This window comes from Carcharhinus amblyrhynchos, chromosome 9 (assembly GCF_965287045.1).
Source record: "Carcharhinus amblyrhynchos chromosome 9, sCarAmb.v2.hapA, whole genome shotgun sequence".
Taxonomy (NCBI): Eukaryota; Metazoa; Chordata; class Chondrichthyes; order Carcharhiniformes; family Carcharhinidae; genus Carcharhinus; species Carcharhinus amblyrhynchos.
This window is the reverse complement of record NC_137332.1, coordinates 103072665-103092485: the sequence shown is the minus strand read 5'-3', so window position 1 is coordinate 103092485 and position 19821 is coordinate 103072665. Positions and strand designations below refer to the sequence as shown.

Here is a 19821-nt window from a genome sequence, read left to right as displayed (position 1 = left end):
TCAATGTAAAACCGGTCAAACATGCTTGCATTCAGCACTGTGATATAATCCCCTCTCCCACACAACCCTGCACCCCGCCCCGTGCCCAGATGCTGTGAGGCTCTTTCCCCTTGTAGGAGAGTGTAGGACTAGAGGGCGCATACATAATCTCAGAATAAAGGGTTGCCCCTTTAAGACAGAGAGGAGGAGGAATTTCTCTCAGGGGGTAATGAATGTGTGAAATTCTTTACCACAGAGGGCTGTAGAGATGGGGTCGTTAATTGTGTTCAAGGCTGAGATAGACAGATTTTTAATTAATAAGAAAATCAAGGGTTATAGAGCTAATGTGGGAAAGCGGAGTTGGGGATCATCACTTCAGATCAGACATGATCTCATTGAATTGAGCAGACTTGATGGACCAAATGGCCTACTTCTGCTCCTATATCTTAGGCAGAATCTTCTGGCCATTCATGGCAGGATTCTCTGGTCCCACTGCAGTGAATGAAGATTTGGCTGAGCACCAAATTCTCCGTCCTCGCTTGTAGAAACCCGGAAAGTGAATGGCTGGTACGATCGCGCTTTATTTTTCTCTAGAAAAGAAAAGGTGTACAGATGACCCAATAGAACATAAGAAAATAAGAAATAGGAGCAGAAGTAGGCCATCTAGCCCTTCAAGCCTGCCCCACCATTCAATAAGATCATGGCTGATCTGTCGTGTCTCAGTTCCACCTTCCCGCCCTCTCCCCAAACCCTTAATCCCCTTGCCTATCAAAAACGTATCAACCCGCGTCTTAAATATATTTAGCGAGGCAGCCTCCACCACTTCAACGGGCAGAGAATTCCAGAGATTCACCACCCTTTGAGTGAAGTTCCTCCTCAACTCCGTTCTAAACCGCCCCCCCTTTATCTTGAGGCTGTGCCCTCTAGTCCTACTGTCCTTTCAGAGCGGGAAGAGCCTCTCCACCTCTATCCTATCCATCCCATTCATCATCTTATATGTCTCAATGAGATCTCTCCTCATTCTTCTAAACTCTAACAAGTACAAGCCTAGTTTATTCAGCCTCTCCTCATAGTTCAACCCCCTCAACTCTGGTATCAGCCTAGTAAACCTCCTCTGCACTCCCTCCAAGGCCAAAATATCCTTGCGTCAGTGTGGCGACCAAAACTGCACATAATACTCCAGCTGTGGCCTCACCAGTGCCCTGTACAGTTGCAGCAAGACCTCCCTACTTTTATATTCAATCCCCCTCGCTATGAAGGCCAGCATCCCATTTGCCTTCCTGACCACCTGCTACACCTGCAGGCTGGGTTTTTGCGACTCATGCACAAGGACCCCGAGGTCCCTCTGCACCGCTGCATGCTGCAGTTTTTCGCCATGTAAGTAATAGTCCTTCCTACCAAAGTGGACAACTTCACACTTGCCAACATTAAATTCCATTTGCCAGTTGCTGGCCCATTTGCCCAGCCTATCTAGATCCTTCTGCAGACTTTCCACACCCTCTGCACAATTTGCCGTTCCACCAATCTTGGTGTCATCAGCAAATTTCGACACCATACACTCGGTTCCCTCCTCCAGATCATCTATATAAATGGTAAATAGCTGAGGCCCCAGCACTGACCCCTGGGGCACTCCACTAGTCACCAACCGCCAATCCGAATAGCACCCATTGACCCCCACTCTTTGCCTCCTATTTGACAGCCAATCCTCTATCCACGCTAACACCCTACCCACAGCTCCATGCCCCCTGACCTTCTGTATTATGTTCAAGGCTGAGACAGTCAGATCTTTAATTAGTAAGAAAATCAAGGGTTATAGAGCTAATGTGGGAAAGCAGCCACATAAAATTAATGGTTAATAAAATTATGGAATGATTGCCGTGGCCCTTTCGTATCTACAGCCAGGAGTTCATGATTGGGTTTTTGCATGGGGTACCAGATACAGGTAGGGAGGATTTTGATTCTGGAACATAGTAACATTGGAATTGGGAGCAGAAATAGGTTAATTCAATCTTTCGAGCCTGCTCCGCCAGAGTTGTTGGCTAATGTCACCAAGCAAGTTGCTCAGTGGAAGAACATTTCAGCTTGAGAAAGCAGCTTTTTAAATGGTGGAATTATGTAAAGATAGTTAAAAATAAACCAAGTCCGAATAATCAGCAAGAGAACAAGTTCCATGATTGTCACTTTAGTAGTTTAATAACCATAATTCTAGAAAAAATACAATCTTTCTGGGTGTATCTCAAAATAAGAAGCCGCACAATGCTGGGTTAAAGTCCAACAGGTTTATTTAGTAGCACAAGCCACAAGCTTTTGGAGTGCTGCCCCTTCAGCAGGTGAGAGGGAGTTCTGTTCTCAAACAGGGCATATAAAGACACAAACTCAATTTACAGAATAACGATTAGAATGCAAGTCTTTACAGCTTATCAAGTCTTAAAGGTACAGACAATGTGAGTGGAGAGAGCATTAAGCACAGGTTAAAGAGATGTGTATTATCTCCAGCCAGGACAGTTAGTGAGATTTTGCAAGCCCAGGCAAGTCGTGGGGGTTGCAGATAGTGTGACATGAACCCAAGATCCCAGTTGAGGCCGTCCTCATGCATGCGGAACTTGGCTATCAGTCTCTGCTCAGCAACTCTGCGTTGTCGTGTGTCGTGAAGGCTGCCTTGGAGAACGCTTACCCAAAGATCAGAGGCCGAATGCCCATGACACTGAAGTGTTTCCCAGCAGGAAGAGAACATTTCTGCCTGGTGATTGTCGAGAGGTGTTCATTCATCCATTATTGTAGCGCCTGCATGGTCTCCCCAATGTACCATGCTTGCAGCGTATCAGTTAGACAACGTTGGCCAAGTTGTAAGTGTATTTACCGCGTACCTGGTGGATGGTGTTCTCACGTGAGATGATGGCATCCGTGTCGATGATCCGGCACATTTTGCAGAGGTTGCTGTGGCAGGGCTGTGTGGTGTTGTGGTCACTGTTCTCCTGAAGGCTGGTTAATTTGCTGCAGTTAATGGTCTGTTTGAGGTTGTGTGGTGTTTGAAAGCAAAAAAATGGGGGAGATGTTCATCTTCATCGACGACATGTTTAAGGCTCCGGGGAAGATGTTGTAGCTTCTCCACTCCGGGGAAGTACTGGACGTTGAAGGATACTCTGTCTGCTGTGTTCCCTGTTTGTCTTCTGAAGAGGTCGGTTTGGTTTTTCGCTGTGGCGCATCGGAACTGTCGATCGATGAGTCGAATGCCATATCCTGTTCTTATGAGGGCATCTTTCGGTGTCTGGAGGTGTTTGTTGCGATCCTCCTCATCTGAGCAGATCTGATCAGAGGGTTTGTCCATAGGGAATAGCTTCTTTAATGTGTTTAGTATGGAAGCTGGAGAAGTGGAGCATTGTGAATTATTCCTTGGGCTTGCTGAGTGAAGTGCTGAGGTGACCGTCCTTGATGGAGATGGAGATGCGTGTGTCCAAGAATGCATCTGATTCCGGAGAATAATCCATGGTGAGTCTGATAGTGGGATGGAACTTGTTGATATCATCACATAGTTGTTTCAGTGATTGTTCACCATGAGTTGCATTCCAATCATTATTTTGTAAATTGAGTTTGAGGTTTATATGCCCTATCTCTGAAGAGAACTCCCACTCACCTGATGAAGGGGCAGCCCTCCCAAAGTTTGTGGCTTGTGCTACAAATAAATCTGTTGGATTTTAACCTGGTGTTGTGGGACTTACTGTGCTTACCCCAGTCCAACGCAACAGCTCCACATCATGTATTTCAAAATACATGCACAATTACACAAGGTAACCTGGACCCAATTCATAATCACAGTGCAGACTTGAAACAAAAGTCATGAACAGGTTAATCATTTTATCCAACATTATTCTATTGACATTGTAGTAAAATATCTTAAAATTATTTATCCTGAATGTTTAAATTTCACTGCTTTTCCGGCTGATGTTTGAGTCTGCAGTGGACAGCTTTAATCTGCTTAAAACAAGAGAAAATGTATCAATGATATGACAATTGAACAACTATATTCTGCAGAGACATCCTGAAACACTCAGCAGTAATGACACAGGCCTTAAAACCAATAATAGTGCTTATATCAAGCTAATGGATTTTTTTTTCATTCATTCATATGATTTGGGCCTGCTGGTTAGTCCAGCATTATGTTACCCATTCCAACTTGGCCTGAAGAAGGCGGTGATGAGCTGCCTTGTTGGACCGCTGCAGTCCAAGTGGTGTAGGTATATCCACAATGCTGCTAGGAATGGAGTTCCAGGATTTTGACCTAGCTACAGTGAAGGAATGGCCGATACATTTTCAAATCAGGATTGGAGGGGAACTTGCAGGCGGTGGTGCTCCCATGTATAGACCATTTAGAATCATAGGGCGGAATTTGACGAGAAAAAGTCTAAGTGTCCAGCTTGCATAAAATTGGGAGAGTTGCAGATCTGTTTTTTGGGGCAGGTTTTTACTCCCACTCTTATTAAATCGTGGGGGTTGCAGATGGTGTGACATGAACCCAAGATCCCAGTTGAGGCCGTCCTCATGCATGCGGAACTTGGCTATCAGTCTCTGCTCAGCAACTCTGCGTTGTCGTGTGTCGTGAAGGCTGCCTTGGAGAACGCTTACCCAAAGATCAGAGGCCGAATGCCCATGACACTGAAGTGTTTCCCAGCAGGAAGAGAACATTTCTGCCTGGTGATTGTCGAGAGGTGTTCATTCATCCATTATTGTAGCGCCTGCATGGTCTCCCCAATGTACCATGCTTGCAGCGTATCAGTTAGACAACGTTGGCCAAGTTGCAAGTGTATTTACTGCGTACCTGGTGGATGGTGTTCTCACATGAGATGATGGCATCCGTGTCGATGATCCGGCACAGTTTGCAGAGGTTGCTGTGGCAGGCACTTAATTCATGAAAAAATGGGCCGGACTGTTTCTAGCTATGAGAGGCAGTGGGCAGGGCTTAACTCACCAGCCAGCCTCATCAGGTAGCAGAGGGAGCTATTGTGCATGTGAGACCTCTATGAGTGCAAATGAACAATGGCAACAGCAAAGGGTGACAGCAAGAGATCCAGCACGCCTGTGTTGATGCAGCTGGCCTCAACTTAGCCCTCCCAAAATCATAGCCAATCACGAGCCCTACACTGCCTGAAACTATAATCTCTGCTGACCTGCCCCTCTGCCCAGATCGATTGCGCCTCCTCCCTCCTCATACCGATCACATGCAGAATGTGCAGTGGGACCCCCCCATCCCCACCCGTGCTCTTCGACAGAGTGTGCAGTGGGACTACCCCTTCCTTCCCACCGATCATAGCTGCAGAGGGGCAGCAGGCCCCCCCATCCTTCCTCACCGATCGCAGCTACAGAGTGCACAGTGCCCTCCTTCCCCAACGACCCCCCTCTCCCTGATCAGGCCACCCCAAACTGCCCCTGCTGTCATTGGCCTTGCCACATAGTCTCTGTCATTATAGGCTCTGTCCGCTCCTGCCCCTACCCCCATAGACTCTGCACCCTTCAGGCTCTGCCCTGGTGCAGTGCCAAGGTGGGCATTGCATTGCCAAGCTGCCAGGCTGCCAGGAGAACCTCTCCCATGAGGATGCAAAGGCAAGTCTGCCCGAATGATTGAGCAGCATCTGTTAAATAGATGCAAAGGTGACTTAAATAAATTTAAATAATATATTCAACCTCGTCAGAAATGGGCGAGAGGCTGACTGTGCTGGAAGCCCAGTGTTGATATGATCGCGAGAGCTGAGGCTTGATTACAGAATCCCTACAGTGCAGAAAGAGGTCATTTGGCATATTGAGCCTGCACTGACAAAAATCCACCCAGGCTATATCCCCATAACCCCACATATTTACCCTGTTAATCTCCCTGACACTGAGGCTCAATTTAGTATGGTCAATCCACCTAACCCACACATCTTAGGATTGTGGGAGGAAACCAGAGCATCCAGAGGAAACCCACACAGACACAGGAAGAACATGCAAACTCCACATAGTCACTCAAAACCAGAATTGAACCCGGCGCCTTGGCTTGGTGCTAACCACTGTGCCACTGTGCCGCCCAAGCAAGACAGAAATGAGGAAAAGTTTGTTCACTCAAGAGGTAGTGAATCTGTGGAAATCTCTACCACAGAAGACTGTGGAGCACAAGTCACTGCATATATTCAATAAAGAGATAGATGTTTCAGATTTTAATGGCATCAAGGGGTATGGGAGCAAATAGGAATGTGGCATTGAGATAGAGGATCAACCATGATCATATTGCATAGTGGAGCTGAAGGGCCGAATGCCTACTCCGAGTTTCTATGTTTCTATGTACCATTTTATTCTGTACTTTTATTGCTTGTTTGATGCTTTGTGATTGTACACAAGGTTTGCTTAAAACAAATGCACTATCATTTATGTTTAGAAATCACGATGATTATAATATAAATGACTCATACCTTCTCAGTCAGCCTACAACAGTTGTCCTTGTAACCTGAAACAGATCAGATAAAAGGATCAGCTGAAGGATAATTAATGGCACTGAAACATATCAGATAGAACAAGCGTTCATAATTTAACACACAACTGCAGCATTATGGCCTAAATTCTTTCCATTTTACCAAGAATGATATTTAAAGTGAACTTATTACTGCCTCAGAGTAGAATTAATTTTGACCAATTGTACTGAAGTCGAGAAGCCAAGCCACCCAATCAGGATATCTGACAGTTTTAAAGCATCGCTAGCCAATACTTTTCTCTATATTTGACTCCCTCCTCCCCTATTTGTTGCTTTTTGCCCATTAACTCCCCACCATCTCCCTCTCTCTCTACCTCTTGCAGAATTATTTGATCCCAGAAAGATTACAGCATAGAAAGAAACCATTGGGCCAGTCATCTTCATGCTGGCTCTATGTGAAAGCAATTCAACTGGCAATCTGCACTGTAGGGATCTATGATTCTAAAGGTCACAGACCATTAGCCCCATTTATGTCTCTTTCCGCAGATACTGCTGGATATTGGGGAATTTCACAGTAACTTCATTGCAGTGTTAATGTAAGCCTTACTTATGACTAATAAATAAACTTACTTTTTGTTACCTTGCTGTTTACTGGATTCTGCGTTTTCTGTCAGATTCCCACATTCCTTTTGAGTAAAAGATAATTATGGACTGAACTCACCTCTCTGTCTCCTCTTTGTTGCGAAACTGCAAAACAAAGCAACATTGACACCAGTTTAAGAGATGGTTACAGAGTTGGTGAAACATTTTGCAAGCTTTCATTGACTATGTCAATAAATATCTGGGATAACACGTCATTCCTGTTGGGTTTCTTTAAGGAAAGGGGAATGGCCAGATAGAGGCCTTTAAAATAATGAAGGATGGTGGCAGGTATAAATATGAAACAGTCACCAATAAATCCATTTAGGAGCTCAGGAGAAACCTCTTTATCCACAGGTGATAATGCAGAACTTGCTAGCACAGGGGAGTAGTCAACATGAAGAGTACAAATGCATTTATTGAGATGCTGGACGAGCATCTGAAGGAAAAAGGAATAGAAGACGATGTTGATAGGGTGAGATGAAGAGGTATGGGATAAAGCCTGTGAAAAGTATAAACCTGCTGGTCTGAATGGCCCATTTCCATTTCTGTAATGTTGATAATGTAATAACTTCAAAGGTGACTTGTGGTTCAAGTTATAAAGGGTTTATTACAAACAATAGTTATATATGTACAAGCGATGGTCCAACGGAACTGCAATGCACTTCTACTTTCTTCTGGTCCCTGATTCCAACTGAGGTGGGACAGCACAGTGCTTATCACTGCTGCCTCATAGCACCAGGGACCCGGGTTCAGTTCTGGCCTAGGGTAACTGTGGAGTTTGCATGTCTGCATGGATTTCCTTTGGGTGCTCCAGTTCCCTCCCTTAGTCCAAGGATGTGCAGGTTAGGTGGATTGGCCATGGTAAATTGCCCTTTAGTGTCCCAAGATGTGTAGGCTAGGGGAACTAGCGGTGTAAATATGTGTAGTTACTGGGATAGAGTCTGAGTAAGATGTTTGTCAGAGTGTTGGTGCAGATTCATTGGGCCAAATGGCCACATTCTGCATTGTGGGGATTCTATGTTCTTCTCTGACCCAGGATTCTATGTTCCTCTCCGATCCTTGCACCCAATTGGCTCAACTTCCTGCATTGCCTTTCCACAGGGTCCTGTCTGGTCACATGGCCCTCAATGATTGTCCCCTTAAAGGGGCCATGCTACCACAGATAATTCAATGTGATTCCTAGCGATTATGGTAGGTCCATTTTGAAAATGGAAAAGACATATTTGTAAATACTTACCTCTAGTTCTTCTCAAAATGAAAATTGCTGTGACAATTACCAATGCTGTTAACACTGCAGTCACAATGATGATAATACCAGTCATTTCAAAGCCACCGTGTGGTCCAGCTACAAATCAGAAAACATCCGAGATTTCAAAATCCATTTTAAAATTGTGCTGAATCACACTTGGATGGTAAACAATCTGGATTTTTCCTCTTAAACGGGAAGAGGTGTCATAGGTTTGGAGAACAGGAGACTCTCCTGCTCACCCTTCATATCAGAAACCAGCTTGCATATGTACATCTCCTGCACAACTGAGTGGATAGTGAGGGAGGTGTGTGTGTGTGTGTGTGTGTGGTGGTGGGGAGGTGCATTTGGCAGAGGGGTGGGTGGATGTAAGTGGTCAACACAATATAACCACCCGCTGACAGTATATTCCAAGTTGAACACAATGCTAACTGAGAATATAGTTCTTCACTGAAGAAAAGATATGATTCCTCATAAGAAGGGATGGACAGAGGATTTCCCAGGTATGGGGGAAGCCCAAAAATAATTGGATTCAAGGCCTGGGGTGGGAAGTGGGGAGGAAGACTTGTCTCCATCAGAAGTCCCAGTTTTAACTTTGGCCATGCACTCCTTAAGGTCTAGTAACTGCTGGATGACCCCCTCAGCCCCACCCCCCCCACCACTCCCCTCCCGCGATACCCCAATCCCCCACTGTGCAGCAACCCCATCCCCCCCACCCCTCGAACCCCCAGAAAGTCTCCCCTACCTCCCCCTGAGACTCCCAAAACTGACCTTTTCACAGAATCTCTGGGCATTAGGCTCTGGGCACTGCATGTAATTCCATTCCTGACCTCTGCACCTTTTGGCGCTGCAGGGGCCAGCCGTTTAGATTGACCGGTTTCTTTCCATGGGAGGACTTTCTTCTGAGTGAAGGGTAGAATCCTGCCTACAATGTCAGAGTGCCCTGTGCCCAATGGAGTTTAGAAGAATGAGACGTGATCTTATTAAAACATGTAAGATCTTGAGGGACTTGACAGGGTGGATGCTGAGAGGATGTGTCCTCTTGAGGGGGAAATCTAGAAATAAGGGAAACGATTTAAATATTAGGGTCTACTATTTAAGATTGAGCTGAGGAGAAATATTTTTCTCTCAGAAGGTCGTTGGTTTTGGCTTTCTGCATCCCAGAGAGCAGCAGAGGTTGGGTCATGGAATATATTCAACACTGAGTGAGGAAAAATTTTGATTGGTGAGGGTGTCTAGGGTTATAGGGGTGGTGGTGGTGGTGATGGGGAATGGTGGGTGGGGAACAGTCAAGAAAGTGAAGTGCAGGCCACAGACTGTAATTTTAGTGAATGGGATTAGCGCTCTTTAGTGGAGTTATTGTTGATCCAGACTCGATAGCTGTTTCTGCACTGTATGAATTTATGGGGCGGTCTTACCAGCTCGTCATGCCAGTTATCAGTGTGGCAAGCCAATAAGATTGGGTGAAAGCTGAAAAATCAGGTTCATGACCAATTTTTCACCTCTCACTATGTTACCAGCCCCGTTCTGCCAGTGAAATTAGCTTTGTATCCCTTATGGTTTCAATACTCCCGGGGTGGTTGGGGGCAGGGCCAGGTAGTACCCCTTTGGCCTGGCACTCTGGCAGTGCCTACTGGACACTGGGCAGTGCCAAGGGAGCAGGGCCTGAGTGGAGAGAGTGGGGCCTGAAAGGGATGGGCCTGAAAGGACAGGTCCATAACAGTGGTGGGGCCATGACAGGATGGTGGTGGGGAGCTTCTTAGGGGGAAGAAAGGCAGGAGGCCTAGTCTATATGGGGAGGAGGGGGAATGGGGAACAACCAGGCAGCGATCGGTGGGGTAATGGCGATTAGCTGGGGTGCCAAATGATGTGGGGGGTGGGGCAGCAATCAGCCAAGCAGTGATCAGGGAGGGTGGGGCTGTGATTTGCCAGGCAGCAACTGGGGGAGGGGGTTGGGAGGAAATGACAGATCTCCAATTGCGTTGCATGCACACTGTACACAGTGCACTGGGAGATTGGGGTGCCTGCACAGTGGCACCCCTACAGCTTAGCAGCCTGCTTCCTGGCATGGGATAGCTCCGCCCATTCCCTCTACTTTTGAGAATCAAATTTGTGTTCTTTTATTTTCTATGTGCCTTATGATTGTGTCTGAGAGCTGAGGTTGGCATACATCAGCCATTGTTGTATTGAATGGCGAGGCAGACTTGAAGGGCCCAGTAGCTTCTATTTCTTGTGTTTTGTGTGTTCAGTAGGCTGACTATCAAGGCTGCAGCAGTACAGCGGGGAGCGACTGATTCAGCCTATTTTGGGAGCCTCAACCATTTCCCCTTGGCTCTGCCAGACCCAAATCCAAATTCATCCTTGCTCTTATTCACACTTGAGCAAGGGCGCTACATATTTATCCTTCATCATCTGTTGAATCCCCTCACTCCCGTGTTTAAGGACTTCACCCCAAGGCTTGATATGTCAATGAAGGGCAACAGAAGCATGAGCCACCAAACCTCAGAACCTTCGTTTCATTAGGATTAATTCAATAATTTATGCAACCTCATGGGGTGGGGGAGATATGGGAACACTGCAAGGATTCTTACAAAACGCACCTGTTGGTTTCTGGCACCACAAAAATGAGCAATAGGCTAATCAAAATGCAAAGGTTTGATGTTAATAGTGGGGATGTGTGCTGGTGATTGCATAGCATCCAGTACCATTCACTCCTGGACTGATTATGGCAAGTAACATTTGTGCCACATAAGCACCAGGCGATGACCATCTCCAACAGGAGAGAATCCCATCATCTCCCCTAGTCATTTGATGGCATTATTTATTATTACTGAATCTCCCATCATCAACTACTGACTGTGGCTACAAGAGCAGGTCAGAGACCGGGTATTCTGTGGTCAGTGATTCACCTCCTGACCCCCCAAACCCAGTCCATTATCTACAAGGCACAAATGGAGAGTGTTGGAATACTGTCCAGAATGTGTGTCACTCCCATTCTGACTTATAGGAAATATATTGTCGTTCCTTCATCACCACTGTGTCTAAATCCTGGAACTCCCTTCCCAACAACACTGTGGATGCACCTGCATGACGTAGACTGCAGTGATTCAGGTAAATAAGAACATAAGAACATAAGAAATAGGAGCAGGAGTAGGCCATCCAGCCCTTCGAGCCTGCCCCGCCATTCAATAAGATCATGGCTGATCTGTCGCTGCTCAGTTCCACTTTCCTGCCCTCTCCCCATAACCCTTAATCCCCTCTCCTATCAAAAACCCATCAACCCGCGTCTTAAAAATATTTAGCGAGGCAGCCTCCACCACTTCAATGGGCAGAGAATTCCAGAGATTCACCACCCTTTGAGTGAAGAAGCTCCTCCTCAACTCCGTTCTAAACCGCCCCCCTTTTATCTTGAGGCTGTGCCCCCTAGTCCTGCTGTCTTTTTTGAGCGGGAAGAGTCTTTCCACCTCTATCCTATCCATCCCATTCATCATCTTATACGTCTCAATGAGATCTCCCCTCATTCTTCTAAACTCTAACGAGTACAAGCCCAGTTTATTCAGCCTCTCCTCATAGCTCAACCCCCTCAATTCCGGTATCAGCCTAGTAAACCTCCTCTGCACTCTCTCCAAGGCCAAAATATCTTTGCGCAGGTGCGGCGCCCAAAACTGCACACAGTACTCCAGCTGCGGCCTAACCAATGCCCTATACAGCTGCAGCAAGACCTCCCTATTTTTATATTCAATCCCCCTCGCTATGGTTCACCATGAGCTCCTCATGAGCAATTAGAGGTGGGCAAAAAAGACTGACCTTGTCCTAGTGCTCACATCCAATGAATGAATTAAAGCAGAAAGTAGTGTTGGAAGCACAAGTGTCATATCCACTGTACTCTAGCTTTCAATAGGCATCACTTTCAGACTGAATGTTTTTTTGTAGCTCTGTCTCAACTAGATCACGAATGACAATGAAGTCCACACATGGGTTGTTACCCACACCTTTTGACACTAACCTTGCTTGGAAGAGTCACTGGGCGTTGAGTTTGTCATTGCTTGTATGGAGTTGGTTGTGAAGGCTGAAAGTAGAGTTTTCATTTCTGTCATCTTTCAATCTATAAGACAGTAGCATTTGGAATAATATGATCCTACTGTATAGAAGTAGGCTATTTCACTCATCATTCCTTTACCAGCTCTTAGGAGGAGCTCTCCAATTAGTTCCATTTCCCTTGTTCTTTGACCATAGCCCTGCAATATTTCCCCATCAAGCATTTCCTTTTCAGCATTATTTCTGAATCTATAGCAATGTGGACCATCAATACGATGCTCTGTAGCAACTCAGTAAGGCCCCTTCAACAGCACCTTTCAAACCTGAGACCTCTGCTGTGGTGCTCCAGGGTTGCAGGCAACCTCCATAGTGATCTTGGAAAGCAGCCCCCGGAATTGTTCAGGTGAGTCCTGACATCTGCATGTCTCACTGTTTCAAATGCATTTTCCATTGGCGTGTTTTCCCATTGGCGCCCTAGAGAAAGGTGCGTGTGTGTTCAGGCCTTCTTCTGCACCCCATTAGAGGGAAGCAAATGAGATGCCAGCCTCCAGCGGATTTCTTGGTCCATCATAGTGGGCAACAGCAGAAGACAACACTGTAAATTCATGCCAGCTTAAAACATGAGGTTTGGGTCCCCAACCATATCCTTCACCTCTGACAGCCATTGAACTTGGAAGAATTCTGCTGAATATAACATGGATAAGTATGAAATTACCTACTTCAGTAAGGAAAACAGAAAGGCAGAATATTATTTAAATGGTGTTAAATTGGAAAATGTTAATGTATAAAGGAATCATGGCATCCTTACACATCTATCATTGAAAGCAAATATGTAGGCCCAGCAAGCGGTTCGGAAGGCAAGTAGTGTGTTGGCCTTCATTGCAAGATGATTTGAGTACTGGAGTGAGGATGTCTTAGTGCAGTTGTACAGGGCTTAGTGAGACCACAACTGGAGTATTGTGTGCAGTTTTGGTCTCCTTATCTAAGAAAGGATATCTTTGCCACAGAGAGAGTACAACGAACGTTCACCAGATTGATCCCTGAGATGGCAGGATTGTCATGTGAAGAGAGATTGGGTCAACTGAGCCTGTATTCACTGGAGCTCAGGAGAATGAGAGGGGATCTCACTGAAATGTATAAAATTTAGACAGGACGAGTCAGGCTGCACACAGGAATGTTATTTTCTCTAATTGGGATGTATACAGAACATGGGTCACAGTCTCAGGATAAGGATTTAAGACCTAAATGAAGAGAAGCCCCTCAACTCAGAGGGTGGTGAACCTGTGGAATTCTCTACCACAGAAGGTTGTGGAGGCCAAGGGAGCAATCTTACCATTGTGTCCTGCTGGGCATTGAGTGGGGCGAGTCGGTAAAATCGGGAGAGAGGCAAGAAATCAGATTTCTCGCCCCTCGTGATCTTATCCGCACTGGATACCCAGTGTGATCTGCTTTGTGCCCATTTCCGGTGAGAAGCTGAATAATTTATTTAGATTATATTCAAATACTTTTTTCCATTGAATTAATGATCCCAGGGCATTATTGTCCAGGCTCACTTGCCTGTGCGGCCTCGCCGGGAGAGGTTCTCTTTGGTGAGGATCGCAATTCACTGATCGCAACCACGCTGGCCTCACTGGTAGAACCAGATGCCATAGACTGCGCCCCCCCCGGGAGGCCAGGGAATGGGGGTGCCTCTTGGTCAGTGCTGGCCTGGCACTGCCAGCCTGGCACCCTACTATTGGCAACTGTTTTTGGTACATTCCCCCCAATGTCACTGAATATATTGAAGAAAGAAATAGATTTCTAGACGCTAAAAGTGCCAAGGGATATGGACAGAATGCAGGAGTGTGGCACTGAGTTAGAGGATAAGCCAGGATCATATTGAATGGCGTAGCAAGCTGGGATGGTCGAATTGTGTTCCACTGTCCCATCAAACTGTACTCCCTTCCTCCCATCCATCCACCAACCCATATCCTTATCTTTCTTTTATAAGATTGGGAGGATGTAGGTAGCTAGCCAATGATTCATGGAATGAGCAACCTGAGCTCTGTTTGTTTAACTTGTGCTTTCTAAGTGAAATGGGTGGCACTCTCACTCCGATGCTGCGTTTCTTGAAACTGGCTAATGGTGGTGCTGCTGTATTGTGGTTCACTCAGGGTGTCAGTTTTGCTGTGGCATCAGGCACTTTTACAGACATGCTTTAGCTAGGAGCTGCAGATAAGTAATGATAGAGGCTCCAGGCATGGGCCACTAGGAATCTCTCCCTCACTTACCAACTGCCTTTGGTGTGCTTTGGAAAGATTTGTAGCATAATACTCAATCTGCTTTGTAGCATAATACTCAATCTGCTTGGCTATGTTATGTGTTACCAGCAGCTTCCAATGAATTTACATCCTTCCAATACTGTATCCAGTAGTGGTCTCACTAATGCCATGTATAACAGAAGTACAACCTCCCTACTTTTGTATTTAATTCTCCTTGCAATAACATTCTGTTGTTAGCTTCCCTGATTACTTGCTTACCTGCCTGTCAGCTTTGGCAATTCATAGCACTAGGACATCCAGATCCCTCTACATCTCAAGGTCTTAGAAGTCTCTCATCAGATAGTTGTTTTTTATTCTTCATATTCTTTCACATTATACTTCATTTGCCAGGTATTTGCCCACTCACTTAAACTATCTCTGTCCATTTGCAGCCTCTTTATGTCCTCTACGCAGCTTACTTCCCTACCTATCTTTGTGTCATCAGCAAATTTAGCAACCATACCTTCCATCCCTTCATCAAAATCATTTATATAAATTTGTAAAAAGTTAAGGCCCCGGCACTGATTCCTCTGGCACACTAATCGTTACATCTTCCAACCAGGAAATGACCCACTTATGCCAACTCACTGTTTTATGTTTGCTAGCCAACCTTCTATTCATGCCAATATTATTCCTACACCATGAGCTTTTATTTTCTGCAATAACCTTTGATGTGGCACCTTATCAAATGCCTCCTGTGAATTTAAATGCAGTACATCCACCGGTTCCCCTTTATCCACATGTGACTTCTTCAATTAACTACAACAAATTGATTAAACATGATTTCCCTTTCACAAAACCATATTAACTCTGCTATAAGATCTTCAATAATAACTTCTAACATTTTTCCTATGACAGATGTTAAGCAAACTAGCTTGTAGTTTCCTGCTTTCTGCCTCCCTTTTTGAATATTCATAGAAAGTTGTTGCGGTCAGGAACAAACTGACAAAGAAGAAATTCAATAAGAGATGGTGGCATAACATGATGTCACTGGATCAGGAGTCCAGGCTAATTCTCTGGGGACATGGGTTCAAATTGTACCATGGCAACTGATAGAACTTAAATTTATGTTAGTTAATCCAAAAAAAAAATCTGGAGTGAGTGAAAGTTAGTCTCAGTGATACTGACGATGAAACCAGCATTGATTGTTGTAAAAACCTGTCTGGTTCATTAATGTTGTTTTAGGGAAGGGAAATCTGCTGTGCTGACCTGGTCTGGCCTACATGCGGCTCCAGATCCACAGCAATGTTGTTGATTCTTAACTACCCTTTTAAATGCTCTAGAGATCCACTGAATTCAAGGGCATTTGAGGATGGGCAATAAATGATGGCTTTTCCAGTGACACCCACCAGAATAATGAAAAAAACACTGAAAATAGCATTGTTTAAATATTTAAAGGTAAGGTGGGGATGAATTAGAGAGCTATTGGGGAAAGGCAGGGGAGTGGGACTAATTGGATAGCCATTTCGAAGCGGCACAGACAAGGGCTTCTTTCTGCAGTATGCTGGACTTGGATCATGAGGCGACATTGTACAACTTAGGTTAGCAGTTCCTGCAACCTAGACAATTGAGGGGTAATGTGTTTGAAGTTTTCAAAACGTTAAGGGGAGTAGATAGGAAGAAACTATACCAGGAATTGTCTAATGAGGAAAGGATGAAGAGTTTGGAAGTATAAGAGCTGATTTGATCAAAACTTTTAGAATCCCAAAGGGTTTTGACAGGGTAGATATGGAGAGGATGGTTCCTGTTGTGACAGAATCTAAAACCAGGGGTCACTGTTTAAAAATAACGAATCACCCATTTAAGACAGAGATGAAGAGAAATCTATTCTTTCAGAGGGTCAGGACTCTCTGGAACTCTTCCTCAAAAGTCAGCCGAAGCACAAGGGCGATTCTCTCATCCTGCTGCGCTGATTTTTTTAGCGCAGCAGGCCGGGAGATTCAAGCAGCAACCGATTTGCATGATTCGTGCTGGACACGGATCTCTGAGCATAGATCCACGCTGAAAATTAGTGTTACGGATATTAGCATGCATTTACATACCTTACCACCTAAATTAGCGTGTCCGCAATGAGAATCTCTGCCCTCACAAGCGTCTCCCCACCCACTCTAGCATGACATCACACTGGTGGGGATTACAACAGCTGTATAAAAGTCAGGACCTGGCATGGCAGTGTTGAACAGAAATAAGGAGGTAAGTTTTATGGAGCTGCAACCCCCAGAGTGCAGGGGAGGTTGGAGGAATGACCTCGAAAATTTCTGCTTGCTGTGGGATGGTCCCTGGAGAGCTAGAAGTGCTGTCCCCAGGCCCAGGGATATTTCATGTAGTCTCTGGTGAGGGACTGGACTGACTGCTGGGGTTTTAGAGAAGGGTTTGGGGTGGGTGGGGGGGTGAGGAGTGCACCATGTGCTGCTTGAGAGCTCATCAGTTCAGGCAGCTGGTGCTCCAAGCAGGGCTGTTCTGGTGAACAGAGACACTCATACTGCTTGTACTCGGCAGTGAAGGGGAAACCATCTTGTGATTGGAAGGAATCTGTCCCGGCCCTGTGTGCCTGACCTGCCTGGAAGGGAAGGCTGTAATTGCACTCATGGCAATGGCTTAAGGGAGTGAGTGCAATAATCATGCCCACACACCAACCTGCATACTCTCCCTGTTTAACGATACCACTGGCAGGTAACCTGATCAGGTGATGCATGACACCACAGATTGTGTTCTGTTGCCAGCATCCACATGAAGCGGTATTGGATCCAGTGAGGGATGGGGGGGCAATGAGGGGTGAAGGGCTGCAGAGAGTTGTGCTACTGTAGTTATAAGCAATGATATGTATCTATCAATCTCTCTAACCCCCACCGTGCAGAATGGATCTTGGTCTTATTGATCTAGAGTGGACCATCATGGTGATGGCTGAGAAGGAGGAGGCAGCTCAGGCAGTGCAGGGCATAGGTAGGCCATCCAGGAGCAGCCAGTGGCAGGCCCTCAGAAACAAGGGCAGAGGGCTGCTGCTGATGTCCATGAGGTGGGAGAGCAGTCTCCCGAGAGGGTGGCCAGGAGAAGGAGGATGCGGAAGCGTAGGTGGTACTGGACCAGAATGTCATTCAAGGGGCTGTCGGAGGTCATGTGCCATCACCAGTTCGGTCCAGTACTTTATGGGCGGATGAAGTGTGGTTAGAAGCCAGTAATTTCCATGGTGGGGGAGGGGGGGCAGGGATGGGACCAGCAATATCCATAGGCCAATCACGTCTATACTGGGAGAACTTGTTTCGTGATCTCCCAAGGATATGCGCAGGTGTGGGGCCCACTCAGCGCGCTGATTGTAGCCTCTTTAATGGGAATATTTTTGGCTGTATTTTTAGTATGATTCACACTACTGTCCTCTCCTTTTCATTTTGAAAACGTTGCTGAAAAAACCAGTGGGATTTACTCTGGTTTTCATGCGAATTCGACACATAGAATAGTTTTGGGAGAATCGCCCTCACTTTCTTAGAATACTTTTAGATTCTAGGTTAATAATGGAGCAAAAGGTTATGGGAAAAGGCAGGAATATGGGGTCTCATTCCCGGCCTTTCACCCTCCCCTCCCCCACCACCATGGACATTAATGGCCTCTGATCTCATTTCCCTCCCCACAAGAAAATCCCTGGCCTCCCCATCTCCCACTGCCCCCCCCCCCCCCCCCCCCCCCCCCATCCCCCACTGACCTGGACCTTGCTGGCATCCCCTGACTCCCCATCCCCCACTAACCCCAACCTCGCTGGCCTCCCCATCCCCCACTGACCCAGACCTCCCTGGAGTCCCGCCCTCCCCATCCCCCACTGACCCAGACATCACTGGTCTCCCCATCCCTGACTGACGCCGACCTCGCTGGTCTCCCCATACCCCATTGACCCGGACATCACTGGCCTCCCCAACCCCCACTGACCCTGACATTGCTGACCTTCCAGCTTCCCCATTCCCCGCTGACCTGGAATTTGCTGGTCTCCCCATTGCCCCACTGACCCTGACCTCATTGGCCTCCTGGCCTTCCCATCCCTCACTGACCCTGACAGCGCTGGCCTCCTGCGGTTGAAGTTACAGTCATGATCTTATTGAATGGCGGAGCAGGCTTGAGGGACCGAATGGCCTACTCTTGTTTCTAATTCGGCTGCTTATAATTAAAGGGGCATCTCTGATGGGTGTCTAAAATTTGGAGCCTGCCCTTTCAGGAGTGAATTAAGAAAGAATTCTTCATCCAATGGGTGGGAGTGGTTTGGAACTGTATTCCACATGTGGCACTTGTTAAGAGTCATTGATCCTATGGTGCTGGATCAATTGCTAATTTTAAACCTGAGATTGATACATCAAAGGAATTCGAGATTATGAGGCAGAGAAAGGTATTTGGAGTTAGGTGTCAAACCACCATTACGTTGAAGTGCAGAACACAACCAGGATTAAATTGCCTCTTCCTGTTCCTTAGCTTTAACTGTTCTTTAATGCTTTGATTACGGCAGACTCTTAACAGTACTTCATTTGCAAGTTTTCTTCTTTCTCCTTATATAATGAAAGCCACTCACTCAGCCAGCCATCAGTTGGGGAGATGGTGATGAGGTAGAAATGTCAGTGGGTTAGTAATATGGAAGCCCTGGCTAATGTGCTGGGGAACATGGGTTTAAATCCCACCTCAGCAGCAGGTGGAATTGAAATTCAAAGTTCTGGAATATAAAGCCAATCCTCAGTAATGGTGACCTTGACAACTATCATCAGTTGTTTTTTTTAATTCATTCACTGATGCTGTTTAGGGAAGGAAATCTGCCTTCCTTACCTTGACTGGCCTACATCTATCCTCTGAAATGGCTGAAACAAGCCACTCAGTTGCCACGAAAGAATCAAAAAGGTATACCAGCTGGATTGCGGAGGTTCAAGAATTGGCAGCTCACTCCCATCGTCTCAAGGTAAATGCTGGCCTTGACAGCAATGTCGTCATCCCATGAAAGAATAAACAAAAAGCATGCAACTCACCCCAATCCTTCAGACATTCATGAATACCAAACGATGCTACATCTATAGCCACTGCAACTGCAGTATCGCTCTCCTATACTCTGCTCTGTTGATCAGGGTGTGTAATGGGGATATCGTGCTGCAATCAGATGTGGTTTTGCACCACACCTCTCTAATGAAAAGAAAATTAACTCTCTGAGGGTT

The 19821-nt window shown here is 46.1% G+C and overlaps 1 long non-coding RNA gene across 2 annotated transcripts; it reads right to left on the bottom strand.

The window, feature by feature from the left end:
* Positions 1–3680: 3680 nt before the first annotated feature.
* On the bottom strand, positions 3681–19821 carry LOC145348514 (uncharacterized). 2 transcript variants are annotated; one of them, XR_013887944.1, is made up of 6 exons: positions 19639–19821; positions 12313–12411; positions 8298–8405; positions 7140–7165; positions 6420–6454; positions 3681–3951 (listed from the first exon to the last, which is right to left on the bottom strand). It is a non-coding gene; the product is annotated as an uncharacterized LOC145348514 (long non-coding RNA). The 2 variants fall into 2 exon arrangements; XR_013887945.1 differs by lacking the exon at positions 19639–19821 and adding an exon at positions 19442–19632.